Source organism: Leptodactylus fuscus, unplaced genomic scaffold, assembly GCF_031893055.1.
Source record: "Leptodactylus fuscus isolate aLepFus1 unplaced genomic scaffold, aLepFus1.hap2 HAP2_SCAFFOLD_242, whole genome shotgun sequence".
Taxonomy (NCBI): domain Eukaryota; kingdom Metazoa; phylum Chordata; class Amphibia; order Anura; family Leptodactylidae; genus Leptodactylus; species Leptodactylus fuscus.
Window position 1 is genome coordinate 75,001 of NW_027440265.1, and position 12,500 is coordinate 87,500.

Here is a 12,500-nt window from a genome sequence, read left to right on the forward strand (position 1 = left end):
ATGTCGTGCCAGTTTCTGTAGTGTAGTGGTTATCACGTTCGCCTTACATGCGAAAGTTCCCTGGTTCGAAACCGGGTAGAAGCAAAGCGTAGCAGTTTTGTTTTCGGAAATCGGGCCATACGTGCTCTTCAGACTCTTGTGCTAGACCCCAGTCCTTTCGCTTGCTTGCAAAAGCAGCAGTGTGTATCTAGTGCCAGTTTCTGTAGTGTAGTGGTTATCACGTTCGCCTAACACGCGAAAGGTCCCCAGTTCGAAACCGGGCAGAAACATGTACTTGCGGTTTCTTTTCTTGAAATTGGTCCATACCCGGTCTTCAGACCCTGCTGGCAGACCACAGTCTTTTCTTCAAGTCCTTTCGCTTGCTTGCAAAAGCAGTAGTGTGCATCTCGTGCCAGTTTCTGTAGTGTAGTGGTTATCACGTTCGCCTCACACGCGAAAGGTCCCCGGTTCGAAACAGGGCAGAAACAAAGCATTGCAGCTTTTGTTTCTGAAATCAGCCATACGTGCTCTTCAAATCATCGTTCTAGACCCCAGTCCTTTCACTTGCTTGCAAAAGCAGTAGCGTGCATGTCGTGCCAGTTTCTGTAGTGTAGTGGTTATCACGTTCGCCTTACACGCGAAAGGTCCCTGGTTCGAAACCGGGCAGAAGCAAAACGTAGCAGCTTTTTTTTTCGGAAATCGGGCCATACGTGCTCTTCAGACTCGTGTGCTAGACCCCAGTCCTTTCGCTTGCTTGCAAAAGCAGCAGTGTGTATCTCGTGCCAGTTTCTGTAGTTTAGTGGTTATCACGTTCGCCTAACACGCGGAAGGTCCCCGGTTCGAAACCGGGCAGAAACATGTACTTGCGGTTTCTTTTCTTGAAATCGGTCCATACCCGGTCTTCAGCCCCTGCTTGCAGACAACAGTCTTTTCTTCAAGTCCTTTCGCTTGCTTGCAAAAGCAGTAGTGTTCATCTCGTGTCAGTTTCTGTAGTGTAGTGGTTATCACGTTCGCCTCACACGCGAAAAGTCCCCGGTTCGAAACCGTGCAGAAACAAAGCATTGCAGCTTTTGTTTCTGAAATCGGCCATACGTGCTCTTCAAATCATCGTTCTAGACCCCAGTCCTTTCACTTGCTTGCAAAAGCAGTAGTGTGCATGTCGTGCAAGTTTCTGTAGTGTAGTGGTTATCACGTTTGCCATACACGCGAAAGGTCCCTGGTTCGAAACCGGGCAGAAGCAAAGCGTAGCAGCTTTTTTTTCGGAAATCGGGCCATACGTGCTCTTCAGACTCTTGTGCTAGACCCCAGTCCTTTCGCTTGCTTGCAAAAGCAGCAGTGTGTATCTCGTGCCAGTTTCTGTAGTGTAGAGGTTATCACGTTCGCCTTACACGCGAAAGGTCCCTGCTTCGAAACCGGGCAGAAGCAAAGCGTAGCAGCTTTTTTTTCGGAAATCGGGCCATACGTGCTCTTCAGACCCTTGTGCTAGACCCCAGTCCTTTCGCTTGCTTGCAAAAGCAGCAGTGTGTATCTCGTGCCAGTTTCTGTAGTGTAGTGGTTATCACGTTCGCCTAACACGCGAAAGGTCCCCGGTTCGAAACCGGGCAGAAACATGTACTTGCGGTTTCTTTTCTTGAAATTGGTCCATACCCGGTCTTCAGACCCTGCTGGCAGACCACAGTCTTTTCTTCAAGTCCTTTCGCTTGCTTGCAAAAGCAGTAGTGTGCATCTCGTGCCAGTTTCTATAGTGTAGTGGTTATCACGTTCGCCTCACACGCGAAAGGTCCCTGGTTCGAAACCGGGCAGAAACAAAGCATTGCAGCTTTTGTTTCTGAAATCGGCCATACGTGCTCTTCAACTCATCGTTCTAGACCCCAGTCCTTTCACTTGCTTGCAAAAGCAGTAGTGTGCATGTCGTGCCAGTTTCTGTAGTGTAGTGGTTATCATGTTCGCCTTACACGTGAAAGGTCCCTGGTTCGAAACCGGGCAGAAGCAAAGCGTAGCAGCTTTTTATTCGGAAATCGGGCCATACGTGCTCTTCAGACTGTTGTGCTAGACCCCAGTCCTTTCGCTTGCTTGCAAAAGCAGCAGTGTGTATCTCGTGCCAGTTTCTGTAGTGTAGTGGTTATCACGTTCGCCTAACACGCGAAAGGTCCCCGGTTCGAAACCGGGCAGAAACATGTACTTGCGGTTTCTTTTCTTGAAATCGGTCCATACCCGGTCTTCAGACCCTGCTGGCAGACCACAGTCTTTTCTTCAAGTCCTTTCGCTTGCTTGCAAAAGCAGTAGTGTGCATGTCGTGCCAGTTTCTGTAGTGTAGTGGTTATCACGTTCGCCTTACATGCGAAAGTTCTCTGGTTCGAAACCGGGTAGAAGCAAAGCGTAGCAGTTTTGTTTTCGGAAATCGGGCCATATGTGCTCTTCAGACTCTTGTGCTAGACCCCAGTCCTTTCGCTTGCTTGCAAAAGCAGCAGTGTGTATCTAGCGCCAGTTTCTGTAGTGTAGTGGTTATCACGTTCGCCTAACACGCGAAAGGTCTCCGGTTCGAAACCGGGCAGAAACATGTACTTGCGGTTTCTTTTCTTGAAATTGGTCCATACCCGGTCTTCAGACCCTGCTGGCAGTCCACAGTCTTTTCTTCAAGTCCTTTCGCTTGCTTGCAAAAGCAGTAGCGTGCATCTCGTGCCAGTTTCTGTAGTGTAGTGGTTATCACGTTCGCCTCACACGCGAAAGGTCCCCGGTTCGAAACCGGGCAGAAACAAAGCATTGCAGCTTTTGTTTCTGAAATCGGCCATACGTGCTCTTCAAATCATCGTTCTAGACCCCAGTCCTTTCACTTGCTTGCAAAAGCAGTAGCGTGCATGTCGTGCCAGTTTCTGTAGTGTAGTGGTTATCACGTTCGCCTTACACGCGAAAGGTCCCTGGTTCGAAACCGGGCAGAAGCAAAGCGTAGCAGCTTTTTTTTCGGAAATCAGGCCATACGTGCTCTTCAGACTCTTGTGCTAGACCCCAGTCCTTTCGCTTGCTTGCAAAAGCAGCAGTGTGTGTCTCGTGCCAGTTTCTGTAGTGTAGTGGTTATCTCGTTCGCCTAACACGCGAAAGGTCCCCGGTTCGAAACCGGGCAGAAACATGTACTTGTGGTTTCTTTTCTTGAAATCGGTCCATACCCGGTCTTCAGACCCTGCTTGCAGACCACAGTCTTTTCTTCTAGTCCTTTCGCTTGCTTGCAAAAGCAGTAGTGTGCATCTCGTGCCGGTTTCTGTAGTGTAGTGGTTATCACGTTCGCCTCACACGCGAAAGGTCCCCGGTTCGAAACCGGGCAGAAACAAAGCATTGCAGCTTTTGTTTCTGAAATCGGCCATACGTGCTCTTCAAATCATCGTTCTAGACCCCAGTCCTTTCACTTGCTTGCAAAAGCAGTAGTGTACATGTCGTGCCAGTTTCTGTAGTGTAGTGGTTATCACGGTCGCCTTACACGCGAAAGGTCCCTGGTTCGAAACCGGGCAGAAGCAAAGCGTAGCAGCTTTTTCTTTCGGAAATCGGGCCATACGTGCTCTTCAGATTCATGTGCTAGACCCCAGTCCTTTCGCTTGCTTGCAAAAGCAGCAGTGTGTATCTCGTGCCAGTTTCTGTAGTGTAGTGGTTATCACGTTCGCCTAACACGCGAAAGGTCCCCGGTTCGAAACCGGGCAGAAACATGTACTTGCGGTTTCTTTTCTTGAAATCGGTCCATACCCGGTCTTCAGACCCTGCTGGCAGACCACAGTCTTTTCTTCAAGTCCTTTCGCTTGCTTGCAAAAGCAGTAGTGTGCATCTCGTGCCAGTTTCTGTAGTGTAGTGGTTATCACGTTCGCCTCACACGCGAAAGGTCCCCGGTTCGAAATCGGGCAGAAACAAAGCATTGCAGCTTTTGTTTCTGAAATCGGCCATACGTGCTCTTCAAATCATCGTTCTAGACCTCAGTCCTTTCACTTGCTTGCAAAAGCAGTAGTGTGCATGTCGTGCCAGTTTCTGTAGTGCAGTGGTTATCACGGTCGCCTTACACGCGAAAGGTCCCTGGTTCGAAACCGGGCAGAAGCAAAGAGTAGCAGATTGTTTTTCGGAAATCGGGCCATACGTGCTCTTCAGACTTTTGTGCTAGACCCCAGTCCTTTCGCTTGCTTGCAAAAGCAGCAGGGTGTATCTCGTGGCAGTTTCTGTAGTGTAGCGGTTATCACGTTCGCCTTACACGCGAAAGGTCCCTGGTTCGAAACCGGGCAGAAGCAAAGCGTAGCAGCTTTTTTTTTCGGAAATCGGGCCATACGTGCTCTTCAGACTCCTGTGCTAGACCCCAGTCCTTTCGCTTGCTTGCAAAAGCAGCAGTGTGTATCTAGTGCCAGTTTCTGTAGTGTAGTGGCTATCACGTTCGCCTAACACGCGAAAGGTCCCCGGTTCGAAACCGGGCAGAAACATGTACTTGCGGTTTCTTTTCTTGAAATTGGTCCATACCCGGTCTTCAGACCCTGCTGGCAGACCACAGTCTTTTCTTCAAGTCCTTTCGCTTGCTTGCAAAAGCAGTAGTGTGCATCTCGTGCCGGTTTCTGTAGTGTAGTGGTTATCACGTTCGCCTCACACGCGAAAAGTCCCCTGTTCGAAACCGGGCAGAAACAAAGCATTGCAGCTTTTGTTTCTGAAATCGGCCATACGTGCTCTTCAAATCATCGTTCGAGACCCCAGTCCTTTCCCTTGCTTGCAAAAGCAGTAGTGTGCATGTCGTGCCAGTTTCTGTAGTGTAGTGGTTATCACGTTCGCCTTACACGCGAAAGGTCCCTGGTTCGAAACCGGGCAGAAGCAAAGCGTAGCAGCTTTTTTTTCGGAAATCGGGCCATACGTGCTCTTCAGATTCTTGTGCTAGACCCCAGTCCTTTCGCTTGCTTGCAAAAGCAGCAGTGTGTATCTCGTGCCAGTTTCTGTAGTGTAGTGGTTATCACGTTCGCCTAACACGCGAAAGGTCCCCGGTTCGAAACCGGGCAGAAACATGTACTTGCGGTTTCTTTTCTTGAAATTGGTCCATACCCGGTCTTCAGACCCTGCTGGCAGACCACAGTCTTTTCTTCAAGTCCTTTCGCTTGCTTGCAAAAGCAGTAGTGTGCATCTCGTGCCGGTTTCTGTAGTGTAGTGGTTATCACGTTCGCCTCACACGCGAAAAGGCCGCTGTTCGAAACCGGGCAGAAACAAAGCATTGCAGCTTTTGTTTCTGAAATCGGCCATACGTGCTCTTCAAATCATCGTTCGAGACCCCAGTCCTTTCCCTTGCTTGCAAAAGCAGTAGTGTGTATGTCGTGCCAGTTTCTGTAGTGTAGTGGTTATGACGTTCGCCTTACACGCGAAAGGTCCCTGGTTCGAAACCGGGCAGAAGCAAAGCGTAGCAGGTTTTTTTTCGGAAATCGGGCCATACGTGCTCTTCAGATTCTTGTGCTAGACCCCAGTCCTTTCGCTTGCTTGCAAAAGCAGCAGTGTGTATCTCGTGCCAGTTTCTGTAGTGTAGTGGTTATCACGTTCGCCTAACACGCGAAAGGTCCCCGGTTCGAAACCGGGCAGAAACATGTACTTGCGGTTTCTTTTCTTGAAATCGGTCCATACCCGGTCTTCAGACCCTGCTGGCAGACCACAGTCTTTTCTTCAAGTCCTTTCGCTTGCTTGCAAAAGCAGTAGTGTGCATCTCGTGCCAGTTTCTGTAGTGTAGTGGTTATCACGTTCGCCACACACGCGAAAGGTCCCCGGTTCGAAACCGGGCAGAAACAAAGCATTGCAGCTTTTGTTTCTGAAATCGGCCATACGTGCTCTTCAAATCATCGTTCTAGACCCCAGTCCTTTCACTTGCTTGCAAAAGCAGTAGTGTGCATGTCGTGCCAGTTTCTGTAGTGTAGTGGTTATCACGTTCGCCTTACATGCGAAAGTTCTCTGGTTCGAAACCGGGTAGAAGCAAAGCGTAGCAGTTTTGTTTTCGGAAATCGGGCCATACGTGCTCTTCAGACTCTTGTGCTAGACCCCAGTCCTTTCGCTTGCTTGCAAAAGCAGCAGTGTGTATCTAGTGCCAGTTTCTGTAGTGTAGTGGTTATTACGTTCGCCTAACACGCGAAAGGTCCCCGGTTCGAAACCGGGCAGAAACATGTACTTGCGGTTTCTTTTCTTGAAATTGGTCCATACCCGGTCTTCAGACCCTGCTGGCAGACCACAGTCTTTTCTTCAAGTCCTTTCGCTTGCTTGCAAAAGCAGTAGTGTGCATCTCGTGCCAGTTTCTGTAGTGTAGTGGTTATCACGTTCGCCTTACACGCGAAAGGTTCCTGGTTCGAAACCGGGCAGAAGCAAGGCGTAGCAGCTTTTTTTTCGGAAATCGGGCCATACGTGCTCTTCAAATCATCGTTCTAGACCCTAGTCCTTTCACTTGCTTGCAAAAGCAGTAGTGTGCAAGTCGTGCCAGTTTCTGTAGTGTAGTGGTTATCACGTTCGCCTTACACGCGAAAGGTCCCTGGTTCGAAACCGGGCAGAAGCAAAGCGTAGCAGCTTTTTTTTCGGAAATCGGGCCATACGTGCTCTTCAGACTCGTGTGCTAGACCCCAGTCCTTTCGCTTGCTTGCAAAAGCAGCAGTGTGTATCTCGTGCCAGTTTCTGTAGTGTAGTGGTTATCACGTTCGCCTAACACGCGAAAGGTCCCCGGTTCGAAACCGGGCAGAAACATGTACTTGCGGTTTCTTTTCTTGAAATCGGTCCATACCCGGTCTTCAGACCCTGCTGGCAGACCACAGTCTTTTCTTCAAGTCCTTTCGCTTGCTTGCAAAAGCAGTAGTGTGCATCTCGTGCCAGTTTCTGTAGTGTAGTGGTTATTACGTTCGCCTCACACGCGAAAGGTCCCCGGTTCGAAACCGGGCAGAAACAAAGCATTGCAGCTTTTGTTTCTGAAATCGGCCATACGTGCTCTTCAAATCATCGTTCTAGACCCCAGTCCTTTCACTTGCTTGCAAAGGCAGTAGTGTGCATGTCGTGCCAGTTTCTGTAGTGTAGTGGTTATCACGTTCGCCTTACACGCGAAAGGTCCCTGGTTCGAAACCGGGCAGAAGCAAAGCGTAGCAGCTTTTTTTTCGGAAATCGGGCCATACGTGCTCTTCAGACTCTTGTGCTAGACCCCAGTCCTTTCGCTTGCTTGCAAAAGCAGCAGTGTGTATCTCGTGCCAGTTTGTGTAGTGTAGTGGTTATCACGTTCGCCTAACACGCGAAAGGTCCCTGGTTCGAAATCGGGCAGAAACATGTACTTGCGGTTTCTTTTCTTGAAATCGGTCCATACCCGGTCTTCAGACCCTGCTGGCAGACCACAGTCCTTTCTTCAAGTCCTTTCGCTTGCTTGCAAAAGCAGTAGTGTGCATCTCGTGCCAGTTTCTGTAGTGTAGTGGTTATCATGTTCGCCTCACACGCGAAAGGTCCCCGGTTCGAAACCGGGCAGAAACAAAGCATTGCCGCTTTTGTTTCTGAAATCGGCCATACGTGCTCTTCAAATCATCGTTCTAGACCCCAGTCCTTTCACTTGCTTGCAAAAGCAGTAGTGTGCATGTCGTGCCAGTTTCTGTAGTGTAGTGGTTATCACGGTCGCCTTACACGCGAAAGGTTCCTGGTTCGAAACCGGGCAGAAGCAAAGCGTAGCAGCTTTTTTTTCGGAAATCGGGCCATACGTGCTCTTCAGACTCTTGTGCTAGACCCCAGTCCTTTCGCTTGCTTGCAAAAGCAGCAGTGTGTTTCTCGTGCTAGTTTCTGTAGTGTAGTGGTTATCACGTTCGCCTCACACGCGAAAGGTCCCCGGTTCGAAACCGGGCAGAAACAAAGCATTGCAGCTTTTGTTTCTGAAATCGGCCATACGTGCTCTTCAAATCATCGTTCTAGACCCCAGTCCTTTCACTTGCTTGCAAAAGCAGTAGTGTGCATGTCGTGCCAGTTTCTGTAGTGTAGTGGTTATCTCGTTCGCCTTACATGCGAAAGTTCCCTGGTTCGAAACCGGGTAGAAGCAAAGCGTAGCAGTTTTGTTTTCGGAAATCGGGCCATACGTGCTCTTCAGACTCTTGTGCTAGACCCCAGTCCTTTCGCTTGCTTGCAAAAGCAGCAGTGTGTATCTAGTGCCAGTTTCTGTAGTGTAGTGGTTATCACGTTCGCCTAACACGCGAAAGGTCCCCGGTTCGAAACCGGGCAGAAACATGTACTTGCGGTTTCTTTTCTTGAAATTGGTCCATACCCGGTCTTCAGACCCTGCTGGCAGACCACAGTCTTTTCTTCAAGTCCTTTCGCTTGCTTGCAAAAGCAGTAGTGTGCATCTCGTGCCAGTTTCTATAGTGTAGTGGTTATCACGTTCGCCTCACACGCGAAAGGTCCCCGGTTCGAAACCGGGCAGAAACAAAGCATTGCAGCTTTTGTTTCTGAAATCGGCCATACGTGCTCTTCAAATCATCGTTCTAGACCCCAGTCCTTTCACTTGCTTGCAAAAGCAGTAGCGTGAATGTCGTGCCAGTTTCTGTAGTGTAGTGGTTATCACGTTCGCCTTACACGCGAAAGGTCCCTGGTTCGAAACCGGGCAGAAGCAAAGCGTTGCAGCTTTTTTTTCGGAAATCGGGCCATACGTGCTCTTCAGACTCTTGTGCTAGACCCCAGTCCTTTCGCTTGCTTGCAAAAGCAGCAGTGTGTATCTCGTGCCAGTTTCTGTAGTGTAGTGGTTATCACGTTCGCCTAACACGCGAAAGGTCCCCGGTTCGAAACCGGGCAGAAACATGTACTTGCGGTTTCTTTTCTTGAAATCGGTCCATACCCGGTCTTCAGACCCTGCTTGTAGACCACAGTCTTTTCTTCAAGTCCTTTCGCTTGCTTGCAAAAGCAGTAGTGTGCATCTCGTGCCGATTTCTGTAGTGTAGTGGTTATCACGTTCGCCTCACACACGAAAGGTCCCCGGTTTGAAACCGGGCAGAAACAAAGCATTGCAGCTTTTGTTTCTGAAATCGGCCATACGTGCTCTTCAAATCATCGTTCTAGACCCAAGTCCTTTCACTTGCTTGCAAAAGCAGTAGTTTACATGTCGTGCCAGTTTCTGTAGTGTAGTGGTTATCACGTTCGCCTTACACGCGAAAGGTCCCTGGTTCGAAACCGGGCAGAAGCAAAGCGTAGCAGCTTTTTTTTCGGAAATCGGGCCATACGTGCTCTTCAAATCATCGTTCTAGACCCCAGTCCTTTCACTTGCTTGCAAAAGCAGTAGTGTGCATGTCGTGCCAGTTTCTGTAGTGTAGTGGTTATCACGTTCGCCTTACACGCGAAAGGTCCCTGGTTCGAAACCGGGCAGAAGCAAAGCGTAGCAGCTTTTTTTTCGGAAATCGGGCCATACGTGCTCTTCAGATTCTTGTGCTAGACCCCAGTCCTTTCGCTTGCTTGCAAAAGCAGCAGTGTGTATCTCGTGACAGTTTCTGTAGTGTAGTGGTTATCACGTTCGCCTAACACGCGAAAGGTCCCCGGTTCGAAACCGGGCAGAAACATGTACTTGCGGTTTCTTTTCTTGAAATCGGTCCATACCCGGTCTTCAGACCCTGCTGGCAGACCACAGTCTTTTCTTCAAGTCCTTTCGCTTGCTTGCAAAAGCAGTAGTGTGCATCTCGTGCCAGTTTCTGTAGTGTAGTGGTTATCACGTTCGCCTCACACGCGAAAGGTCCCCGGTTCGAAACCGGGCAGAAACAAAGCATTGCAGCTTTTGTTTATGAAATCGGCCATACGTGCTCTTCAAATCATCGTTCTAGACCCCAGTCCTTTCACTTGCTTGCAAAAGCAGTAGTGTGCATGTCGTGCCAGTTTCTGTAGTGTAGTGGTTATCACGGTCGCCTTACACGCGAAAGGTTCCTGGTTCGAAACCGGGCAGAAGCAAAGCATAGCAGATTTTTTTTCGGAAATCGGGCCATACGTGCTCTTCAGACTTTTGTGCTAGACCCCAGTCCTTTCGCTTGCTTGCAAAAGCAGCAGTGTGTATCTCGTGCCAGTTTCTGTAGTGTAGTGGTTATCACGTTCGCCTTACACGCGTAAGGTCCCTGGTTCGAAACCGGGCAGAAGCAAAGCGTAGCAGCTTTTTTTTCGGAAATCGGGCCATACGTGCTCTTCAGAATCTTGTGCTAGACCCCAGTCCTTTCGCTTGCTTGCAAATGCAGCAGTGTGTTTCTCGTGCTAGTTTCTGTAGTGTAGTGGTTATCACGTTCGCCTAACACGCGAAAGGTCCCCGGTTCGAAACCGAGCAGAAACATGTACTTGCGGTTTCTTTTCTTGAAATTGGTCCATACTCGGTCTTCAGACCCTGCTGGCATACTACAGTCTTTTCTTCAAGTCCTTTCGCTTGCTTGCAAAAGCAGTAGTGTGCATCTCGTGCCAGTCTCTGTATTGTAGTGGTTATCACGTTCGCCTCACACGCGAAAGGTCCCCGGTTCGAAACCGGGCAGAAACAAAGCATTGCAGCTTTTGTTTCTGAAATCGGCCATACGTGCTCTTCAAATCATCGTTCTAGACCCCAGTCCTTTCACTTGCTTGCAAAAGCAGTAGTGTGCATGTCGTGCCAGTTTCTGTAGTGTAGTGGTTATCACGTTCGCCTTACATTCGAAAGTTCCCTGGTTCGAAACCGGGTAGAAGCAAAGCGTAGCAGTTTTGTTTTCGGAAATCGGGCCATACGTGCTCTTCAGACTCTTGTGCTAGACCCCAGTCCTTTCGCTTGCTTGCAAAAGCAGCAGTGTGTATCTAGTGCCAGTTTCTGTAGTGTAGTGGTTATCACGTTCGCCTAACACGCGAAAGGTCCCCGGTTCGAAACCGGGCAGAAACATGTACTTGCGGTTTCTTTTCTTGAAATTGGTCCATACCCGGTCTTCAGACCCTGCTGGCAGACCACAGTCTTTTCGTCAAGTCCTTTCGCTTGCTTGCAAAAGCAGTAGTGTTCATCTCGTGTCAGTTTCTGTAGTGTAGTGGTTATCACGTACGCCTCACACACGAAAAGTCCCCGGTTCGAAACCGGGCAGAAACAAAGCATTGCAGCTTTTGTTTCTGAAATCGGCCATACGTGCTCTTCAAATCATCGTTCTAGACCCCAGTCCTTTCACTTGCTTGCAAAAGCAGTAGTGTGCATGTCGTGCCAGTTTCTGTAGTGTAGTGGTTATCACGTTCGCCTTACACGCGAAAGGTCCCTGGTTCGAAACCGGGCAGAAACATGTACTTGCGGTTTCTTTTCTTGAAATCGGTCCATACCCGGTCTTCAGACCCTGCTGGCAGACCACAGTCTTTTCTTCAAGTCCTTTCGCTTGCTTGCAAAAGCAGTAGTGTGCATTTCGTGCCAGTTTCTGTAGTGTAGTGGTTATCACGTTCGCCTCACACGCGAAAGGTCCCCGGTTCGAAACCGGACAGAAACAAAGCATTGCAGCTTTTGTTTCTGAAATCGGCCATACGTGCTCTTCAAATCATCGTTCTAGACCCCAGTCCTTTCACTTGCTTGCAAAAGCAGTAGTGTGCATGTCGTGCCAGTTTCTGTAGTGTAGTGGTTATCACGTTCGCCTTACATGCGAAAGTTCTCTGGTTCGAAACCGGGTAGAAGCAAAGCGTAGCAGTTTTGTTTTCGGAAATCGGGCCATATGTGCTCTTCAGACTCTTGTGCTAGACCCCAGTCCTTTCGCTTGCTTGCAAAAGCAGCAGTGTGTATCTAGCGCCAGTTTCTGTAGTGTAGTGGTTATCACGTTCGCCTAACACGCGAAAGGTCTCCGGTTCGAAACCGGGCAGAAACATGTACTTGCGGTTTCTTTTCTTGAAATTGGTCCATACCCGGTCTTCAGACCCTGCTGGCAGACCACAGTCTTTTCTTCAAGTCCTTTCGCTTGCTTGCAAAAGCAGTAGCGTGCATCTCGTGCCAGTTTCTGTAGTGTAGTGGGTATCACGTTCGCCTCACACGCGAAAGGTCCCCGGTTCGAAACCGGGCAGAAACAAAGCATTGCAGCTTTTGTTTCTGAAATCGGCCATACGTGCTCTTCAAATCATCGTTCTAGACCCCAGTCCTTTCACTTGCTTGCAAAAGCAGTAGCGTGCATGTCGTGCCAGTTTCTGTAGTGTAGTGGTTATCACGTTCGCCTTACACGCGAAAGGTCCCTGGTTCGAAACCGGGCAGAAGCAAAGCGTAGCAGCTTTTTTTTCGGAAATCAGGCCATACGTGCTCTTCAGACTCTTGTGCTAGACCCCAGTCCTTTCGCTTGCTTGCAAAAGCAGCAGTGTGTGTCTCGTGCCAGTTTCTGTAGTGTAGTGGTTATCACGTTCGCCTAACACGCGAAAGGTCCCCGGTTCGAAACCGGGCAGAAACATGTACTTGTGGTTTCTTTTCTTGAAATCGGTCCATACCCGGTCTTCAGACCCTGCTTGCAGACCACAGTCTTTTCTTCTAGTCCTTTCGCTTGCTTGCAAAAGCAGTAGTGTGCATCTCGTGCCGGTTTCTGTAGTGTAGTGGTTAT

At 49.3% G+C, this 12,500-nt stretch overlaps 41 non-coding genes across 41 annotated transcripts in view; all 41 read left to right on the forward strand.

The window, feature by feature from the left end:
* Positions 1-394: 394 nt before the first annotated feature.
* Positions 395-467, forward strand: TRNAV-CAC (transfer RNA valine (anticodon CAC)). The gene has a single exon. It is a non-coding gene; the product is annotated as a tRNA-Val (tRNA).
* Positions 468-578: 111 nt separating this feature from the next.
* Positions 579-651, forward strand: TRNAV-UAC (transfer RNA valine (anticodon UAC)). The gene has a single exon. It is a non-coding gene; the product is annotated as a tRNA-Val (tRNA).
* Positions 652-1,516: 865 nt separating this feature from the next.
* On the forward strand, positions 1,517-1,589 carry TRNAV-AAC (transfer RNA valine (anticodon AAC)). Its single transcript has one exon. It is a non-coding gene; the product is annotated as a tRNA-Val (tRNA).
* Positions 1,590-1,714: 125 nt separating this feature from the next.
* Positions 1,715-1,787, forward strand: TRNAV-CAC (transfer RNA valine (anticodon CAC)). The gene has a single exon. It is a non-coding gene; the product is annotated as a tRNA-Val (tRNA).
* A 111-nt stretch (positions 1,788-1,898) lies between these two features.
* Positions 1,899-1,971, forward strand: TRNAV-UAC (transfer RNA valine (anticodon UAC)). The gene has a single exon. It is a non-coding gene; the product is annotated as a tRNA-Val (tRNA).
* Positions 1,972-2,083: 112 nt separating this feature from the next.
* TRNAV-AAC (transfer RNA valine (anticodon AAC)) lies at positions 2,084-2,156 on the forward strand. Its single transcript has one exon. It is a non-coding gene; the product is annotated as a tRNA-Val (tRNA).
* Positions 2,157-2,466: 310 nt separating this feature from the next.
* Positions 2,467-2,539, forward strand: TRNAV-AAC (transfer RNA valine (anticodon AAC)). The gene has a single exon. It is a non-coding gene; the product is annotated as a tRNA-Val (tRNA).
* Positions 2,540-2,664: 125 nt separating this feature from the next.
* On the forward strand, positions 2,665-2,737 carry TRNAV-CAC (transfer RNA valine (anticodon CAC)). The gene has a single exon. It is a non-coding gene; the product is annotated as a tRNA-Val (tRNA).
* Positions 2,738-2,848: 111 nt separating this feature from the next.
* Positions 2,849-2,921, forward strand: TRNAV-UAC (transfer RNA valine (anticodon UAC)). The gene has a single exon. It is a non-coding gene; the product is annotated as a tRNA-Val (tRNA).
* Positions 2,922-3,231: 310 nt separating this feature from the next.
* On the forward strand, positions 3,232-3,304 carry TRNAV-CAC (transfer RNA valine (anticodon CAC)). The gene has a single exon. It is a non-coding gene; the product is annotated as a tRNA-Val (tRNA).
* A 297-nt stretch (positions 3,305-3,601) lies between these two features.
* On the forward strand, positions 3,602-3,674 carry TRNAV-AAC (transfer RNA valine (anticodon AAC)). The gene has a single exon. It is a non-coding gene; the product is annotated as a tRNA-Val (tRNA).
* A 125-nt stretch (positions 3,675-3,799) lies between these two features.
* On the forward strand, positions 3,800-3,872 carry TRNAV-CAC (transfer RNA valine (anticodon CAC)). The gene has a single exon. It is a non-coding gene; the product is annotated as a tRNA-Val (tRNA).
* Positions 3,873-4,168: 296 nt separating this feature from the next.
* Positions 4,169-4,241, forward strand: TRNAV-UAC (transfer RNA valine (anticodon UAC)). Its single transcript has one exon. It is a non-coding gene; the product is annotated as a tRNA-Val (tRNA).
* A 113-nt stretch (positions 4,242-4,354) lies between these two features.
* TRNAV-AAC (transfer RNA valine (anticodon AAC)) lies at positions 4,355-4,427 on the forward strand. Its single transcript has one exon. It is a non-coding gene; the product is annotated as a tRNA-Val (tRNA).
* Positions 4,428-4,736: 309 nt separating this feature from the next.
* TRNAV-UAC (transfer RNA valine (anticodon UAC)) lies at positions 4,737-4,809 on the forward strand. Its single transcript has one exon. It is a non-coding gene; the product is annotated as a tRNA-Val (tRNA).
* A 112-nt stretch (positions 4,810-4,921) lies between these two features.
* On the forward strand, positions 4,922-4,994 carry TRNAV-AAC (transfer RNA valine (anticodon AAC)). The gene has a single exon. It is a non-coding gene; the product is annotated as a tRNA-Val (tRNA).
* A 494-nt stretch (positions 4,995-5,488) lies between these two features.
* Positions 5,489-5,561, forward strand: TRNAV-AAC (transfer RNA valine (anticodon AAC)). The gene has a single exon. It is a non-coding gene; the product is annotated as a tRNA-Val (tRNA).
* Positions 5,562-6,055: 494 nt separating this feature from the next.
* On the forward strand, positions 6,056-6,128 carry TRNAV-AAC (transfer RNA valine (anticodon AAC)). The gene has a single exon. It is a non-coding gene; the product is annotated as a tRNA-Val (tRNA).
* A 125-nt stretch (positions 6,129-6,253) lies between these two features.
* TRNAV-UAC (transfer RNA valine (anticodon UAC)) lies at positions 6,254-6,326 on the forward strand. The gene has a single exon. It is a non-coding gene; the product is annotated as a tRNA-Val (tRNA).
* A 112-nt stretch (positions 6,327-6,438) lies between these two features.
* Positions 6,439-6,511, forward strand: TRNAV-UAC (transfer RNA valine (anticodon UAC)). The gene has a single exon. It is a non-coding gene; the product is annotated as a tRNA-Val (tRNA).
* A 112-nt stretch (positions 6,512-6,623) lies between these two features.
* Positions 6,624-6,696, forward strand: TRNAV-AAC (transfer RNA valine (anticodon AAC)). Its single transcript has one exon. It is a non-coding gene; the product is annotated as a tRNA-Val (tRNA).
* Positions 6,697-6,821: 125 nt separating this feature from the next.
* TRNAV-CAC (transfer RNA valine (anticodon CAC)) lies at positions 6,822-6,894 on the forward strand. Its single transcript has one exon. It is a non-coding gene; the product is annotated as a tRNA-Val (tRNA).
* A 111-nt stretch (positions 6,895-7,005) lies between these two features.
* Positions 7,006-7,078, forward strand: TRNAV-UAC (transfer RNA valine (anticodon UAC)). Its single transcript has one exon. It is a non-coding gene; the product is annotated as a tRNA-Val (tRNA).
* Positions 7,079-7,388: 310 nt separating this feature from the next.
* On the forward strand, positions 7,389-7,461 carry TRNAV-CAC (transfer RNA valine (anticodon CAC)). The gene has a single exon. It is a non-coding gene; the product is annotated as a tRNA-Val (tRNA).
* A 296-nt stretch (positions 7,462-7,757) lies between these two features.
* Positions 7,758-7,830, forward strand: TRNAV-CAC (transfer RNA valine (anticodon CAC)). The gene has a single exon. It is a non-coding gene; the product is annotated as a tRNA-Val (tRNA).
* A 296-nt stretch (positions 7,831-8,126) lies between these two features.
* Positions 8,127-8,199, forward strand: TRNAV-AAC (transfer RNA valine (anticodon AAC)). Its single transcript has one exon. It is a non-coding gene; the product is annotated as a tRNA-Val (tRNA).
* Positions 8,200-8,324: 125 nt separating this feature from the next.
* TRNAV-CAC (transfer RNA valine (anticodon CAC)) lies at positions 8,325-8,397 on the forward strand. Its single transcript has one exon. It is a non-coding gene; the product is annotated as a tRNA-Val (tRNA).
* A 111-nt stretch (positions 8,398-8,508) lies between these two features.
* Positions 8,509-8,581, forward strand: TRNAV-UAC (transfer RNA valine (anticodon UAC)). The gene has a single exon. It is a non-coding gene; the product is annotated as a tRNA-Val (tRNA).
* Positions 8,582-8,693: 112 nt separating this feature from the next.
* On the forward strand, positions 8,694-8,766 carry TRNAV-AAC (transfer RNA valine (anticodon AAC)). The gene has a single exon. It is a non-coding gene; the product is annotated as a tRNA-Val (tRNA).
* Positions 8,767-9,075: 309 nt separating this feature from the next.
* Positions 9,076-9,148, forward strand: TRNAV-UAC (transfer RNA valine (anticodon UAC)). The gene has a single exon. It is a non-coding gene; the product is annotated as a tRNA-Val (tRNA).
* Positions 9,149-9,260: 112 nt separating this feature from the next.
* On the forward strand, positions 9,261-9,333 carry TRNAV-UAC (transfer RNA valine (anticodon UAC)). The gene has a single exon. It is a non-coding gene; the product is annotated as a tRNA-Val (tRNA).
* A 112-nt stretch (positions 9,334-9,445) lies between these two features.
* Positions 9,446-9,518, forward strand: TRNAV-AAC (transfer RNA valine (anticodon AAC)). The gene has a single exon. It is a non-coding gene; the product is annotated as a tRNA-Val (tRNA).
* Positions 9,519-9,643: 125 nt separating this feature from the next.
* Positions 9,644-9,716, forward strand: TRNAV-CAC (transfer RNA valine (anticodon CAC)). Its single transcript has one exon. It is a non-coding gene; the product is annotated as a tRNA-Val (tRNA).
* Positions 9,717-10,764: 1,048 nt separating this feature from the next.
* Positions 10,765-10,837, forward strand: TRNAV-AAC (transfer RNA valine (anticodon AAC)). Its single transcript has one exon. It is a non-coding gene; the product is annotated as a tRNA-Val (tRNA).
* A 309-nt stretch (positions 10,838-11,146) lies between these two features.
* Positions 11,147-11,219, forward strand: TRNAV-UAC (transfer RNA valine (anticodon UAC)). Its single transcript has one exon. It is a non-coding gene; the product is annotated as a tRNA-Val (tRNA).
* Positions 11,220-11,344: 125 nt separating this feature from the next.
* Positions 11,345-11,417, forward strand: TRNAV-CAC (transfer RNA valine (anticodon CAC)). Its single transcript has one exon. It is a non-coding gene; the product is annotated as a tRNA-Val (tRNA).
* A 296-nt stretch (positions 11,418-11,713) lies between these two features.
* On the forward strand, positions 11,714-11,786 carry TRNAV-AAC (transfer RNA valine (anticodon AAC)). Its single transcript has one exon. It is a non-coding gene; the product is annotated as a tRNA-Val (tRNA).
* A 125-nt stretch (positions 11,787-11,911) lies between these two features.
* On the forward strand, positions 11,912-11,984 carry TRNAV-CAC (transfer RNA valine (anticodon CAC)). Its single transcript has one exon. It is a non-coding gene; the product is annotated as a tRNA-Val (tRNA).
* A 111-nt stretch (positions 11,985-12,095) lies between these two features.
* TRNAV-UAC (transfer RNA valine (anticodon UAC)) lies at positions 12,096-12,168 on the forward strand. Its single transcript has one exon. It is a non-coding gene; the product is annotated as a tRNA-Val (tRNA).
* A 112-nt stretch (positions 12,169-12,280) lies between these two features.
* TRNAV-AAC (transfer RNA valine (anticodon AAC)) lies at positions 12,281-12,353 on the forward strand. The gene has a single exon. It is a non-coding gene; the product is annotated as a tRNA-Val (tRNA).
* Positions 12,354-12,478: 125 nt separating this feature from the next.
* Positions 12,479-12,500, forward strand: part of TRNAV-CAC (transfer RNA valine (anticodon CAC)) — a 73-nt gene continuing 51 nt past the window's right edge. The window contains exon 1 of the tRNA in view: positions 12,479-12,500. This exon is cut by the window's right edge and continues 51 nt beyond it. This is a non-coding gene — a tRNA (tRNA-Val).